Source organism: Dama dama, chromosome 4, assembly GCF_033118175.1.
Source record: "Dama dama isolate Ldn47 chromosome 4, ASM3311817v1, whole genome shotgun sequence".
NCBI classification, from domain to species: Eukaryota; Metazoa; Chordata; class Mammalia; order Artiodactyla; family Cervidae; genus Dama; species Dama dama.
Genome location: NC_083684.1, coordinates 23,109,738 through 23,124,985, shown reverse-complemented (window position 1 = coordinate 23,124,985; position 15,248 = coordinate 23,109,738). Strand labels below are relative to the sequence as shown.

At 40.9% G+C, this 15,248-nt stretch overlaps 1 long non-coding RNA gene across 1 annotated transcript in view; it reads right to left on the bottom strand.

Moving 5' to 3' along the window:
• Positions 1-341: 341 nt before the first annotated feature.
• Positions 342-15,248, bottom strand: part of LOC133050232 (uncharacterized) — a 135,743-nt gene continuing 120,836 nt past the window's right edge. The window contains exon 3 of the long non-coding RNA XR_009691555.1: positions 342-644. This is a non-coding gene — a long non-coding RNA (uncharacterized LOC133050232). The remainder of the gene's footprint in view (positions 645-15,248) is intronic.

The window sequence follows — 15,248 nt, the reverse complement described above, 5'->3', positions numbered from 1 at the left end:
CTATCAGAAAAGTTCCGGTATTCTCTATGCACCAAGCCAGGGACTTTTGTGTCTGAATATGGGAGAGTTGTCGTCATCCCCTAAGGGAATGGAACATTCCTCCCCAACATGAGAGGGAGACTTTAGTGTTGAAAACTTACCTCGTGTGTGTTTACTTAAATCTGGGCACTTTCTCTGACCTCACTGGAAAGTCATTACGGAAAAGCAGGCTCCTGGCAGGTACACAGGTTACAAGTGACATGCTTTAAAAATACCTCGTGTAAATCAGATATTGCAATAAAATGGAAATTGCACCCACAAATTGCATCTTTATTACAACAGTATCTGATAGATGAGGCAATGTTGACACTATATAACAGGTAGCCTGAGAAGTAGAAAATTACATGTGGAGCATAAAAGATAATTATATTTCAATTCACAATAATACAATATCTCTTCTTTTTGACACCACAGAATCCTACATCAAAGCTGGAAAGATTCTTAAGGCCATTATCTAAGCCCTTCATTTTACAGATGAGGAAGCTGAGGCTTGCAAGGGGATGAGATCTGCCCAAGGTCACGCGGAGAGAGCCTGGTAGAACCGCTATCTTGACATACACCACCAGGAAGAAGTTCTGTGGCTGTGTCCACTTTCTTTACTGAGTCTGTGAAGAAGGAAATCTCACTTGAGTCTTTTCCACAGCAAGCTCCAGGGGGCACAGGGGTACACACCGCAGGAGACACATGGCCCCAGTAGCAGAAGCTTTCACTGGGGTGCAAAAGAGAGACCAGGTTTAGGTTTTGTCTCTGTGACCTTGGGCATGTCATTCAATCTCACTGAGTTTCCATTTCTCAGTTTGCAAGATGACGTTGGCTTCACCCACCTACCTCACAAAGGTACTGTGGAGAAACGTGAGACATTCTAGGTGCTGTGTTTGTTTGCTTGGTCATGTTCTACTCTTTGCAACCCCACGCACTATAGCCCACCAGGCTCCTCTGCCCAGGGGGATTCTCCAGGCAAGAATACTGGAGTGGGCTGCCATCAAACCCAGGGGTCGAACCCAGGTCTCCCACATTGCAGGCATATTCTTTACCATCTGAGCCACCAGGGAAGCCCGAGAATATTGGAGTGGGTAGCCTATCCCTTCTGCAGGGGATATTCTCAACCCAGGAATCGAACCCAGGGTCTCCTGCATTGCAGGCATATTCTTTACCAACTGAGCTACATTCTAGGTACGTAAGATAATTAAATAAAGAATTTGACCAATCGAGAGCCAGATTCATGCCAATTTGCACCAGGCTCTACAAAAGGGCCAACACTGCAGAGACAGTGAGTGTCTTCACAGGTCGTTGTCAGTCCAGTGGGATCACTGTACTCAAGGGTATCCATGACTGTATCCAGGCTTCACTCCTGATGTATCTCCCCAGAACCTGTGCAGCTTGCAGCCTCATGCACCCACAGTTACATCATCATTCTATCCCCCAATTTAGAGTTACTTCCAATTCCAAAGAAATTCTGATTTCATAATTTGAAATTCGAAAGCCATTCAGTGGTATGCACACCTCTATAATGTTGCCACCATTAATACCAGCTCCCAGCATGTAAACTGCCTGATGACTGGTGTTTTGGTCTTTCATTGCACAAGTTCTGGATTTTAATGCAGCACTATTTTTATGCCAGACCTGAACTAAGCACTGTCGATGCCATAAGGCACAAGGAATGAAACAGAAAAACTCTTGACATTGCTAAGACATGCAATTAAGAAGAAGAAAAGGAGGGGAGAAAAAATTGAAAAGAAAACCATGACAGTGTCAGAGAGTGATAGATACTCTGAAGGAAATACATTGATAGGGGCCATGTGTGGCACATGATCTGGTGGTGTTCAGCCAGTTTGCAAAAATGCAGCTGTCCCAGTGGTGCATGGCTAACATCTGTCTGGATTATCCAGTGATTGTGTCATCCCTGGGGTTAGAAAACATTAATGCCACCTCTGGTGTGTGATGATGCATCATTAGATAGCCAAGGAAGGTGTCTTCAAAAGCAGAGCATTGAGTCAGATCTGAATCAGGAGAAGTCAGCCATGATTAGGCCATAGGGAGGAGTGCTCCGGGAGAAGACAGGCATGTGCAAAAGACCTGTGGCAGGAAGAAGCTTGGAGTATGAGAGAACCAGAAAGAAGGCTGCCAGGGTGACTAGAGTACAGCAATCATCCAGGTTGGTGAGGTGGGTGCAAGGTATGTACAGAATTTGGGGGCTATTCTAAGTGTTCCTGGCTTTGGTTTTCATTTTTTTAAAGAGCACCCTGGCTGCCTTTGTAGAGACCACTGTGTGTCCTCAATGCCTAGAATGAAGTCTACCACACAGCAGGTGTTGGCTAACCTACTACCAAACCAAAGAACACACATACCTGTACATTCTCAGGTGTCAAATGAGGCCACTCCCCATCTCAGCTTAGCTTTTTTTAAGATCCTCTCTCTGAGCAAGAACAAAGTGTTCTTAGCTGCTGCTGAAACTTGAGCTTGCCATGAGCTCATGGACCCTTGAGGCCAACTTGGGCCCTGTAGACCAGAGATCCTTGTTGAGCACCTTGTATACTTCCAGGCAGAAATGGGCTTCTTGCGACATCCTCACTCACAAACCTCAGCACCTAGAAGTCTGGGCTGGGGAGTTTCTATTTTTCAGGGGGTCTCTCTGCCATAGCGGAAAAATTGGTTTGTCATTCAAGAGAAGTCCTGTCAGACATTGCCATTAGCACTTCTGATTTTGCAATCTGGGGTGTGTATGTGATTTTCTCATTTTGCAGATTGTCTTGTGGCTTGTCAGCGGTGTTTTTCATTGTTTCTCTGAAGTAATTATTCTTACCTCCACAGTCCCCTCACCCCCCTTCATCCCTTCTCAACATTCCAGAGGGAAGGTCTTTGCAATTCTGCTGGGTCAGTAGAAAACCCTTTGACAGGAGGCGAGGAGTGCACAGGAGTCCACATTGAGGCTAGAACACAGAAAGGTCTAGAACTAGCTGTACTGACATTTTTGGATGTTCCGCCAACACCCCTTCCCTTATTTTCCTTCCTGACAGAACAATTTTTGTTCAGGTGTGCATGCAGCCAAGTGCTTTGTAGGAAACGAATCCCACCTCCAGCTCCAGAGATGAACCTGGTTGCTTTCAAAGTAATCCCAAACCCCCTGCAATGACTAGCTCATCAAATTTGAGCCAATGAAAGAAAAGGAGAGGCTTGGCAGGGAACTTTATTTATTCAACAATATTAACTATGCATCTACTATGTTCCAAGCACTGCTGTAGATGCAATGGGCATACAAAACTCAGGAATTTTTTTTTCTTAAAAATCACTGTCATTGTGAAGAGGGATATACAACAAACAAAATAAATCATTATATATATACATAAATATGTATATATATATATATATAAAATACACAATTATACACAATATATATCGGGTTTCCCAGGCAACTGCAGTGGTAAAGAATCTGCCTGCTAATGCAGGATACCCAGGAGATGCAGTTTTGATCCCTGGGTCAGGAAGATCCCCTGGAGAAGGAAATAGTAATGCACTCCAGTATTCTTGCCTGAAAAATCTCATGGACAGAGGAGCCTGGTGGACTATAGCCCATGGGGTTGCAAAGAGTTTGACATAACTCAGCACACATGAAGACTGAGCACATATATATAAATGTACATATAAACATAATACTTGGCAGTGTTGAGTGAAGCAAGGGGAACTAAAGCAGGGAAGAGGAGAGAGAGAGTCCAAGGGCTGCATTTTAAATTGAGGTTCTCAGGGAAGGCCGCTTGACAGAGGTGAGGGATTCATCCCAATGGAGTCTGCAAACAGCACTTCAGGCAAATTGTCCTAATGTGGGAATGGATTTAGTGTTTTGGGAGAACAGTAAAGAAACCAGTGTGGCTGGAACAGGGTGGACAAAGGGGACAAGAATAAGAGAGGAAGGCAAAGACATAATGCTTGGCATATCCAGTTAGGCTCTGTAGATCTGAGAAGGATTCTGGCTTTTACAGGTTGAGATGGGAAACATCAGAGAGTTTTGAGCAAATGTCATGACTTGACTTACACTTTAACAGGATTGCTTTGGTTGCTGTTTGGAGAACAGACTGAGAGAAAGCAAGGACAAAAGCTGGCATAGCCCTCCTTCCAGCTTCTGGAAGGAGCTTCCAGAAGCTCCCTCTCTTGGTCTTTGTCATCACCATGTCTAGATGTGAACAGTAACTGCAGCAGCCTCTCCATACCCACCTGAACATGAAGCCACTCCATGGGAAAGACAGAGTCTGGAGGGTAAATGAGACTGTGGGTAAATGAGAAAATGCAACAGAACCACAAGGAACTGGGAAGCCCACCTTGCACATGAACTTCCAGTTTCATGAGTCAATAAATATCCTTATGGTTCAAACCAAAGAAAGCCCAGTTCTCTTTCTTGCACTCAAGAAGCTTTCTATCTGATTCATCATCCAACCTCACTATCCTTCATCTTCTCCATGCATGCTGTGGCTTGGTTGCGTATGAGGTCTGAACTCAGGAAATGGTGTCACTTTTTTTCTCTGTGAAATGTCCTTCCATGGGATCCTTTGAATCTGGAGTCCACAAACTATCAGACTCATCATCTGTTCCCTAGCGTGTGTGTATTAATTCACTCAATATTTATTGAGTCTAAATACTGGGCCTACTCCATCCTACATGAGCAAGATCAGTCCCAGCTCTCAAGCGGTCAAGACTGTATGAAAGAGAGTTGATGGTTACATCACATGGCATCGAGTGTTAAAAATGGCTTTTCTTTAATGTAGCCCATCCCATGAATTAGTAAATACTTCACCCTGTCTGAATTTCAGCTTGACCTCCTGTAAAATGACCCTTGCCAACTCTGAAAGTCCATGGGCCTGTGACTGATAGTATCTTTGCTTTGATGTCAATCTCTAGACTTAGATTTCTGTAATGGACAGAGGAGCCTGTGGGCTACAGTCCATGGAGTCACAAAGAGTCAGACACAACTGAGTGACTAACACACAACACAACACAACAATGAACCAGGGATCAGGAAGACCTCTCTATAATTCTTTACTCCTCCAGAATGAAAACCACAGTGACATGGCTCATGATGAAGTAAATTTGGCAGTACCATGAGCCAAGTCATGTTCTTCAAAATATGCACAATAATTTTTTTTTCACTTTTAGTAATAAATATGGTTGCTGCTGCTACTGCTGCTAAGTCACTTCAATCATGTCCAACTCCATGCAACACTATTGACCGTAGCCTGCCAGAAATATTAGTCCTTTCCCCAGTATCAACATCTGGTTTCCAATTTCTCTACATTTTCTCCTTCTTAACCTCTTGCTTCAAGTGCTGTACCACTATGGTTAAATCCACCTAGTCTGGAATCAGACTTTCTGTTTAGTGCCGTCATTCTGTTTGACATCTACATATCAATCAATCAATCCTCTGACTTCCTCCCCGACTCCCACTCCCTAAAATTCATACCTGGATTCAGTGAGACCACATTTGGGTTTTTATCCTAATACCTCTGGAAGGATACGTAAGAGCCAGATACCAGGGTCACTTCCCTGAGAGAACAAGGGAACTTTGTAGATCTAAGTGGGAAAGTAACTGACTTCTCGCTATATTCTCCTTTTTTTGTACCACTTGAACTTTGCTCCGTGTCAATTTTTTATATGAGAGAATTTTTTAAAATATTAAACAAAACACTTCTAAATAGCATGTAGATCAAAGAAGAAATCTCATGATAAGTTTTAAAATATTTTAATCAAATGAAGGAATTCCCTGGCAGTCCAGTGGTTAGGACTCAATGCTTTCACTGCAGGACCCAGGCTCAATCTCTGGTCAGGGAACTAAGATCCCATGAGCCACACAATGCAGCCAAAAATAAAATTAAAAATATATATTTTAACTAAATAGAAATGAAAATACAACTTATCAAAATTTGTAGGATGCAGAGAAAATGGCTCTTGGAGGGAAAGTCATAGCATTGAAATGCATATATTAGAAAAGAAGAAAGATCTAAAATCAATATTTTAAGCTTAAACCCTAACACCCTAGAAAAAGGAGAACAAATTAAGCCTAAAGCAAGCAGGAAAAAATAATGAAAAATGTCTATTTTTGCTTTATTGACTACACCAAAGCTTTTGACTGTGTGGATCACAACAAATTGGAAAATTCTTAAAGAGATGGGAATACCAGACCGCCTCAACTGCCTCCTGAGAAATCTGTATGCAGGTCAAGAAGCAACAATCAGAACTGGACATGGAACAACAGGCTGGTTCCAAATCAGGAAAGGAGTAAATCAGGGCTATATATTGTCACCCTGCTTATTTAACTTATATGCAGAGTACATCATGAGAAATGCCAGGCTGGATGAAGCACAAGCTGGAATCAATATTGCTGGGAGAAATTTACATTTCTCCCAAATATGCAGATGACACCACCCTTACGGCAGAAAGTGAAGAAGAACTAAAGAGCCTCTTGATGAAAGTAAAAGAGGAGAGTGAAAAAGTTGGCTTAAAACTCAACATTCAGAAAACTAAGATCATGGCATCTGGTCCCATCACTTCATAGCAAATAGATGGGGAAGCAATGGAAACAGTGAGAGACTTTATTTTCTTGGGCTCCAAAATCACTGCAGATGGTGACTGCAGCCACAGAATTAAAAGATGCTTGCTCCTTGGAAGAAAATCTATGACCAACCTAGACAGCATATTAAAAAGCAGAGACATTACTTTGCCAACAAAAGTCCATCTAGTCAAAGCTATGGTTTTTTCCAATAGTCATGTATGGATTTGAGAGTTGGACTATAAAGAAAGCTAAGCATCAAGGAATTGATGCTTTTGAACTTCAGTGTTGGAGAAGACTCTTGAGAGTCCCTTGGACTGCAGGAGATCCTAAAGGAAATCAGTCCTGAATATTTCATTGAAAGGTCTGAGGCTGAGGCTGAAACTCCAATACTTTGGCCATCTGATTCGAAGAACCAACTCATTGGGAAAGACCCTGATGCTGGGAAAGATTGAAAGCGGGAGAAGAAGAGGACAACAGAGGATGAAATGGTTGGATGGCATCACTGACGTAATGGACACGAGTTTGAGTAGGCTCCAGGAGTTGGTGATGGACAGGGAAGCCTGGTGTGCTGAAGTCCATGGGGTCACAAAGAGTTGGACTCGACTGAGCGACTGAACTGAATGGACTGAGAGCAGAAATCAATGAAATTAAAAACAGGAAATCAGTACAGAAAATTGACCAAACTAAAGCTGGTTCTTTGAAAAGCTTAATAAAATCAGTAAGTCTCTATCCAGGCTTCCCAGGTGGCACTAGTGATAAAGAATCCGCCTGCTAATGCAGAAGACATAAGAGACGTGGTTTCAGTCCCTGAGCCGGGAAGATCCCCTGGAGGAGGGCATAGCAACCCACTCCAGTATTCTTACCTGGAGAATCCATGGACAGAGGAGGCTGGTGAGCTACAGTTCATAGAGTCACAAAGAGTTGGACACAATTGAAGCGACTCAGCATCTATGCAAGAAAGACTCTATCCAAACAAACCCAGAAGGATGGAATGGGGAGGGTGGTGGGAGGGAGATTCAGGACAGGGGGGACACGTGTAAACCATGGCTGATTCATGTCACTGTATGGCATGGGGACATCACCATAGGTCCTGTGAACATTAAAAGGACAGTAAAGGAATATTAAGAACTTATTATGGACTTTCTGTCCATAAATTTGGTACCCTAAATAAAATGGACCAATTCCATTTTAGATTGAAATGACACAGATTTCAGATTTCAATCAGAATGAAAGACACAATCTGCCAATGCACAAGAAGAAATAGAAAATCTCATTAGGCCTACATCTATTAAAGAAATTTGATCAATAATTAATAACCTTTAACTAATTAATAAACAAAAAGCACCAGATGGATTCACTTGTGAATTCTACCAAACATCTGGAAAGGGATTATACCAATTTTCTACAATCTTTTCCAGAAAATATAAGCAGAGGGAATACTTCCTAACTCATCCTATGAGGCCAACACTAACCTAATATCAAAACTAGACAAAGACATAATAAGAAAACTACAGATGAATCTCTTTCATGAGCCTAGATGTAAATCCTCAATAAAAGATTGGCAAATTGAATCTAACAAACAAAAAGAATTAAACACCTGAATCCAGCGAGATTTATCCCAAATATGCAAATATTGTTCAACATTAGAAAATTAATTAATGTAATCTATTACAACAATAGCTTAAAAAGAAAAATCACATGATCATATCAATAGATATAAGAAAATCATTTGACAAAAATTCAACATCAACTTGGAGAAGGCAATGGCACCCTACTCCAGTACTCTTTCGCCTGGAAAATCCCATGGAAGGAGGAGCCTGGCAGGCTTCAGTCCGTGGGGTCACTAAGAGTCGGACACGACTGAACGACTTCACTTTCACTTTTCACTTTCGTGCGTTGGAGAAAGAAATGGCAACCCACTCCAGTGTTCTTGCCTGGAGAATCCCAGGGACGGGGGAGCCTGGTGGGTTGCCGTCTATGGGGTCGCACAGAGTCGGACACGACTGAAGTGACTTAGCAGCAGGAGCAGCAACATAAACTTATGGTAAAAATGCTGAGAAAACTAGGACTAAAAGGAAACTTTCTTAACTTGACAAAGAATACCTACAAAAACCTACAGCTAACATCATACTTAATGATGAGAAACTTGAAACTCTCCCACTAATATAAGGAACAAAGCAAGAATATATCCTATCACGACTGCTTTTCCACAACATACTGGAAGTCCTGGTACTGCAATAAGACAAGAAAAGGAAACAAAAGGTACACAGATTGGGAAGAAAGAAATAAAGCTGTCTTTGTTCACAGATGGCAATCAACTAGGTGGAAAATTCAAAACATTCAATAACCAAAATAAAAAAAGAAACTTCCTTGAACTAATAAGTGATTATAACTAAGTTTCTGGACACAAGGTTAGCATAAAACTAATTGTGTTCCTATATACCAGCAATGAGCAAGTGGAATTTGAAATTAAAAACATATTTCCAGGACTTCTCTGGTGGTGCAGTAGATAAAAATCTGCCTGCCAATGCAGGGTACACAGATTTAATCCGTGGTCCAGGAAGATTCCACCTGCCACAGGGTAACTAAGGCCATGGCCACAACTACTGAGCTTGTGCCCAACTATTGAAGACCCCACTCCCAAGAGCCCACACACCACAACCACTGAAGCCTGCATGCCTAGAACCTGCGTTCCACAAGAGAAGCCACTGCAATGAGAAGCCCAAGCACTGCAAGGAAGAGTAGCCCCCTCTTCACAACTGTAGAAAGCTCATGCAAAGCAACAGACTCAGTGCAGCCAAAAATTTAAAAGTAAATAAAATCTTTTTTTTAAAAAAATTGCCATTTCATTAGCATCAACTGAAATGAAATGCCACATATAAATCTGACAAAATATGTAGAATATCTAAACAAGGAAAACTACAAAATTCTGATAAATGAAATTAAAGCAGAGCTACATAAATAGAGAGATGTTCCAGGTCCATGGACCAGAAGACTCAACATGTTAGTTACTCCCAAATTAATCTATATATTCACTACAATATCAGTCAAAACCCTAGCAAGTCATTTCGTGGACACCAACAAACTGATTCTTAATTTTATATGAAAAAGCAAGTCAATATTGAAGGAGAACAAAATCAAGTGACTGACGCTACCCAACTTTAATATTTATTACAAAGTTACAGCAATCAGGGCAGTGGGAAATTGGTGAGAAAATAGAAAAATAGATCAATGGAACATCTCAGAAATGGAAATCTCAGAAATGACCCACATAAACATACTCAACAAATCTTTTTTTTTACCTTTTTATTTTGTATTGGTGTATAACCAATTAATAATGCTGTGATAGTTTCAGGTGAAGAGTGAAGGGACTCAACCATACATATACATGTATCCATTCTCCCCCAAACTCCCCTCCCACCCTGGCTGCCAAGTAACAGCAGCCAACTAATCTCTGACAAAGGAGCGAAAGCAATGCAATGGAGCAAAGGTAGTCTTTTCAACAAACAGTGCTGGAATAATTGGATATCCATATACATAAAAATGGCTGCAGACACAGACCTTATACCTTTCACTGAAATTAACTCAAGTGGATCACAGACCTAAATGTAAAATACAAAACTCCTAGAAGAGAACACAGGAGAAAACCTAGGTGATCTTGAGTATGGCAAAGACATTTTAGACCCAACACCAAAGGCACAGTCCATGAAAGAAATGGTAAGCTGAACTTCATTAAAATTAAAAACTTCTGCTCTGTGAAAGACAAGTCCAGAGCATAAAAGAAGACCAGCCAGTCTGGGAGAAAATATTTTCAGACAAAACATCTGAAAAAAAAAAAAACTTATCCTGGAAACACAAAGAACTCTTAAAGCTCAACAAAAAGAAAATAATGCAATTATAAATGAGCCAGACTTTAGCAGACATCTTACCAAAGAAAATATATAAATGGAAAGTAAGCATATGAAAGATGCTCTACATCACACATCATTATGGAATTGGAAATTTTCAAAATAATGAGACACCACTACACACTTACTAAAATGGCCAGAACTGAGAACGCTGAAACCACCAGATGCTGACAAGGATGAGGAGCAACAAGACCTCTCATATTTCCTGGTGGAATGCAAAAATAGTGCACTCACTTCAGAAGACAGTTTGACTATTCCTTTTAAAATTAAACATACTCTTATCATAAGATCCAGTGATCACGCTCTGTGGCGTTTACTCAAATGAGTTGAAAACTTACATCCACCCAAAATCTGCACTTGGGAGTTCTGCATGCTTTCAGTCGTGCCCGACTTTTTGTGACCCCAGGGACTGTAGTCCACCAGCTCCTCTATCCCTGAGATTTTCCTGGCAAGAATACTGGAGTGGATAACCATTTCCTTCTCCAGGGGATCTACCAGGCCCAGGGATCAAACCCACATCTCTTGCATCTCCTGCATTGGCAGGCAGATTCTTTACCACTGAGCCATGTGGGAATCCCTACATGGAAGTTTATAGCAGCTTTATTCATAGTTGCCAAAACTTGGGAGCAACCAAGATGTCCTCAGATTAAATAAACTGTGGTACATCCAGACAATAGAAGATTATTAACTGCTAAAAGAAAGAAAAAGATGAGATGAGTGATTAAACCATGAAAAGACATGGAGGAAATTTAAATGTATATTTCTAAGTGAAAGAAGTCAGTCTGAAAAGGCTACATACTGTCTGATTCCAACTACATGACTTTCTGGAAAGGGAAAAACAATGAAGAGATTAAAAAGATTAGTGGTTGCCAAGGGTTAGGTAGGAGGAAGGGAGGGATGAATAGGCAGAGCACGGAAGCTTTTTATGGCAGGGAAAATATTCTGTATAATATAATGGTGGATACATGCCATTATACATTTGTCTAAACCCAAGAGTGAACCTTAATGTAAACTATTAACTTTGGGTGCTAATGATTGATCAATAAAGTTTCATCAAGTTTGACAAAGATACCACTCTGGTACAGAATGTAGATAATGGGAGAGTTTGGGTACAGATAAAAGGTATATGGAAACTCTACTTTGCACTTATTTTTTTTGTGAACTTAAAATTTCTCTTTAAAAAAATAGTTTATTAATTTAAAAAACTAATAGGGCCACCAAAAGGACATTATTTGCAATCCTAGGGATCCTGAATTCCATTCCTTACTGTGATGCCTGCCCCCCAGGTTCAAAGAGGTCAGTCTCCTTTAGCCCAGGATGCAGTGACTGAGCAGAACTGGTTCTTCATGTAGAATCAAGCATTTGTTCTGATTGCCCACTCTTATTGCACACTTCCAGACTATTTTGCTTGTCTTTAAGGCTGTAAAACACCAGCATTTAAGGTAATGAAGCTATTTAGAAAAACATAGTAACTCCTTAAAAATGAAGAAGTCTCTCAGAAACAGTCTTAAAGGCAGGAATTTTTTTTTAAGTTAACTTCAGTGTTCCAAGGCATCAGAGTTTATCTGAATTTTACAGCAATCGAGTCACCAGCTCATCTTGCACAGAATATAAAAGCTCACCAACAGAATCTCATGCTCTTCAAGCGCCACCACCACCACCATCATCTTCTTCATCATTATCCCTAACATTCTGAAGCACTTATTATGTGTCAGCTGCTATGCCAAGCATTTTGCATTATACTGTATTATCTCATTTAATCATCATAACAGCTTTATGATGTAGCTACTCCTATTGTAAGTAACTTGCCTAAAGTCACACACTTTATGGGAAATTGATGATACTAGGATTACAACCCAATCAATTCAATTCCAGCACAAATATTCTTAACCATGGAATCCTACTGGTTTATGGTTTATAAGTCCAAGGCAAACTGAGAGCTACACTACTTGCCCTCCTAGGTTCTAGGAGGTTCTATCCTGCTGAGAACTCACTCAGGATCCTTCAATCTGAGCACCCCCTTTACATTCCAGCAAAAATGTCAGAATACCTGAGAACACATACACATGACCTCGAGCTTACTGATGCCTGTTGGAGGTGAGAGACCCATCCGTCTAAACAGAGAGAAGATGGAAGACGTAACTGTTTATTTTGATAAATGTAAATGAATTCAATTACTTGTCAAAATGTTATCAGGACCCCAATGAAATGAGCTCTGGTTTTTTCCCCCCTTTTCAGGGTGAAAGGAGAGAAGAGGGAGAGAAATGAATGCTCAAGACAGATTGCTTTGATTTGAAATGAAAACAAACAACTTTAGGCGAAAAAAGGGCTTTCATTATAGGAGACCTTGGCATTCTTGCAGATACATTCATGAATTAATCATTAAAATCCTGAAATGTGGAATAAATCATGTGGTTTTCAAGGCCAGCCCACGATAAAAGGGGCCTCAAACAGCACTCTAAGCTGTGCTACTGCCTAGAATGACTTTTTCTCCAGGAATAAAATGAATGAGGTGAGTGTGTGTGTGTGTGTGTGTGTGTGTGTGTGTGTGTGTGTGTGTGTGTAAGGCAGCTCCAGGATCCCAGGCTGGAACTGTGTGCAAGCCAGCTCCAACCGTGTGTCACCACATATTAGTGCTATTTAATATCGGCTAATGGAATGCTTCTGTCTGCCATCGACAGCAGGATCAAAGGAGGGCTATGCAGCTTTTAAATTATTAGCACTAATTAGGCAAATCAAAACGGAGGAGGGCAAAGAGACCAGAAAATGCATTAGAAGGAAAGCAAGGGGATCACTACCTATCTCATACTGTCAAGATCTAGGTACCAAATAGCCAATTAGTACAAAAGACCCTTCCGGAGCAAGGAGAGAATGAGCAAGGCCTGCCCAGGCAGAAGCAGGATAGCTTCATTACAGTGACTCCCTAATTAAAATGTAAGGGTTGCTGACCATTGCATAATTAAATAAGGTGGAAGGCGGTAGGAGTCAGCTATCCAGGAGTTTCTGGGCTCATGTTACTAAAGCTACCTTCATGGGCACCTCCAAGGACCTCCCACAGGCCGTCCTAGTGCTGTCCATGGTCCTGACAAACGTCTGACTTTTAACAGTTCTGTTAGAACGAAACTGCTTCCAGGAGACTTTTCTCCTAACCGACCTGCGACCCCTTTAGCTGTCCTGAGAATCACTCCAATTTTCTTTGTAATCCATTTTCAAACTATTCAGGAAAAAGAAGATGGGAGGTAGAAGTGGAAAAGACATCAAGCCTAATTAACTCCCATCTACTGCTTTCTCAATGTAAAGTTGCTGAAGCTCTGGTTGATTCCTGCTGATGTAACCTTTATCCTTCTTCTGTTTTACCTGCCAGGAGGAAACCACTTCCTTAAGAGCTGACTGGGAGCTAATCTCAGGCTTGACACAAAAACCAAGGCTACTGAGCACAATATCTATTGAGGAATATTTGCAGGTGTGGGAGGGTAACAGCTTGGTCCACTAGATATGCAGTCCCGTACCAGGAAAGAACCATCTTTCAGTATCAGAAGTTGAGTGTCATGAAGTCTGACACACTTCCTGGGAAAGTCATGCTGGGAGAGCCTTATCTTCTTGGACCTTTAAGAGTAACTTTATTTTCATTTTCTCCCCTCAGGCTTTTTAATCTACTCTTTTTCATCTCTTTATCCTCACCTGTTTCCTCTCTCCTCTTGATTCTGTGTCCTTTCTTCCATGTCTTCTCTCTCACTTTTCTATTTCCTCTTCTCTTTCTTCCTCCTATCTCTCTTCTTTCTCTGTCTATTTGTCCCTTGTTCCATGCCCCTGTGTCCCACTATCATATCATCACTAAACTAGAACAAATATTGAATGTTCATTCACTCACTCTTTTATTTTTATCTGTAGTCTCCTTGGCTTAACTCGTTTTTATTATAATGGCCCAAATTACCAATAGAATAACCAACATCTTGGGAGAAAAAAGTCTGGAATGATCTTTGAAAAGAAATTTAGATCCTCAGAAGCAATGACAGAAAGCAGGTGTGTGGGTGTGGCTGCAGTAACAAATATGTTATTTATAATCATGCCATGATTCAACACAATAGAATTTTATTTCTACTAGATAAAATAGAAATAAGTGGCCTATTTTATTTCAGATAAATAAAACACTGCAATCTAGGTCAGAGAGTGGGCTCTTCTCCTCACAGTTATTCAAAGACACAAGCTAAGATTGGCTTTGATATCTTCAATGAGTGGCTCCCAAGACATCCAGAAAGAGAAACAGGTAAGAATTAGGAGAGGGAGATTTGGAGCACAGACCTAGGAGTTCCACACGTCACTTCCATTCATGCTCCATTGGCCAGAATTCAGTCACATTACTACATATAACTGTGAGAGATGTTGGGAAATACACTAAACCATGTGCCATAAAGAGAAGAAAACAGATATTTGTGACCATTTAGCAGTCTCTGCCAAATGAGAGACAGGATAGAAGGTAAGGAAAGAGTCATAGGCAGAAAAGGAAACACTGAGTCAAAAGTTATATCCACACAACAGAAGAGAAGCAAGTCTTGCCACAGAACTCATCCTGAAAAGGGTGGTGTATAACCAGAGGTATACACCAGAAAATGTATAACCAGAGGCCCACTTTTGCTCAATTAGGATTCTCTTAAGGGCATAGGATTTAGTTTTAGAGTTAATCAGACATGAAGTGAAATACAGATTGACCTCTTTTTAAATACGTGACCTTGAACAAATATTTTCAGGAGTCTCAGTTTCAT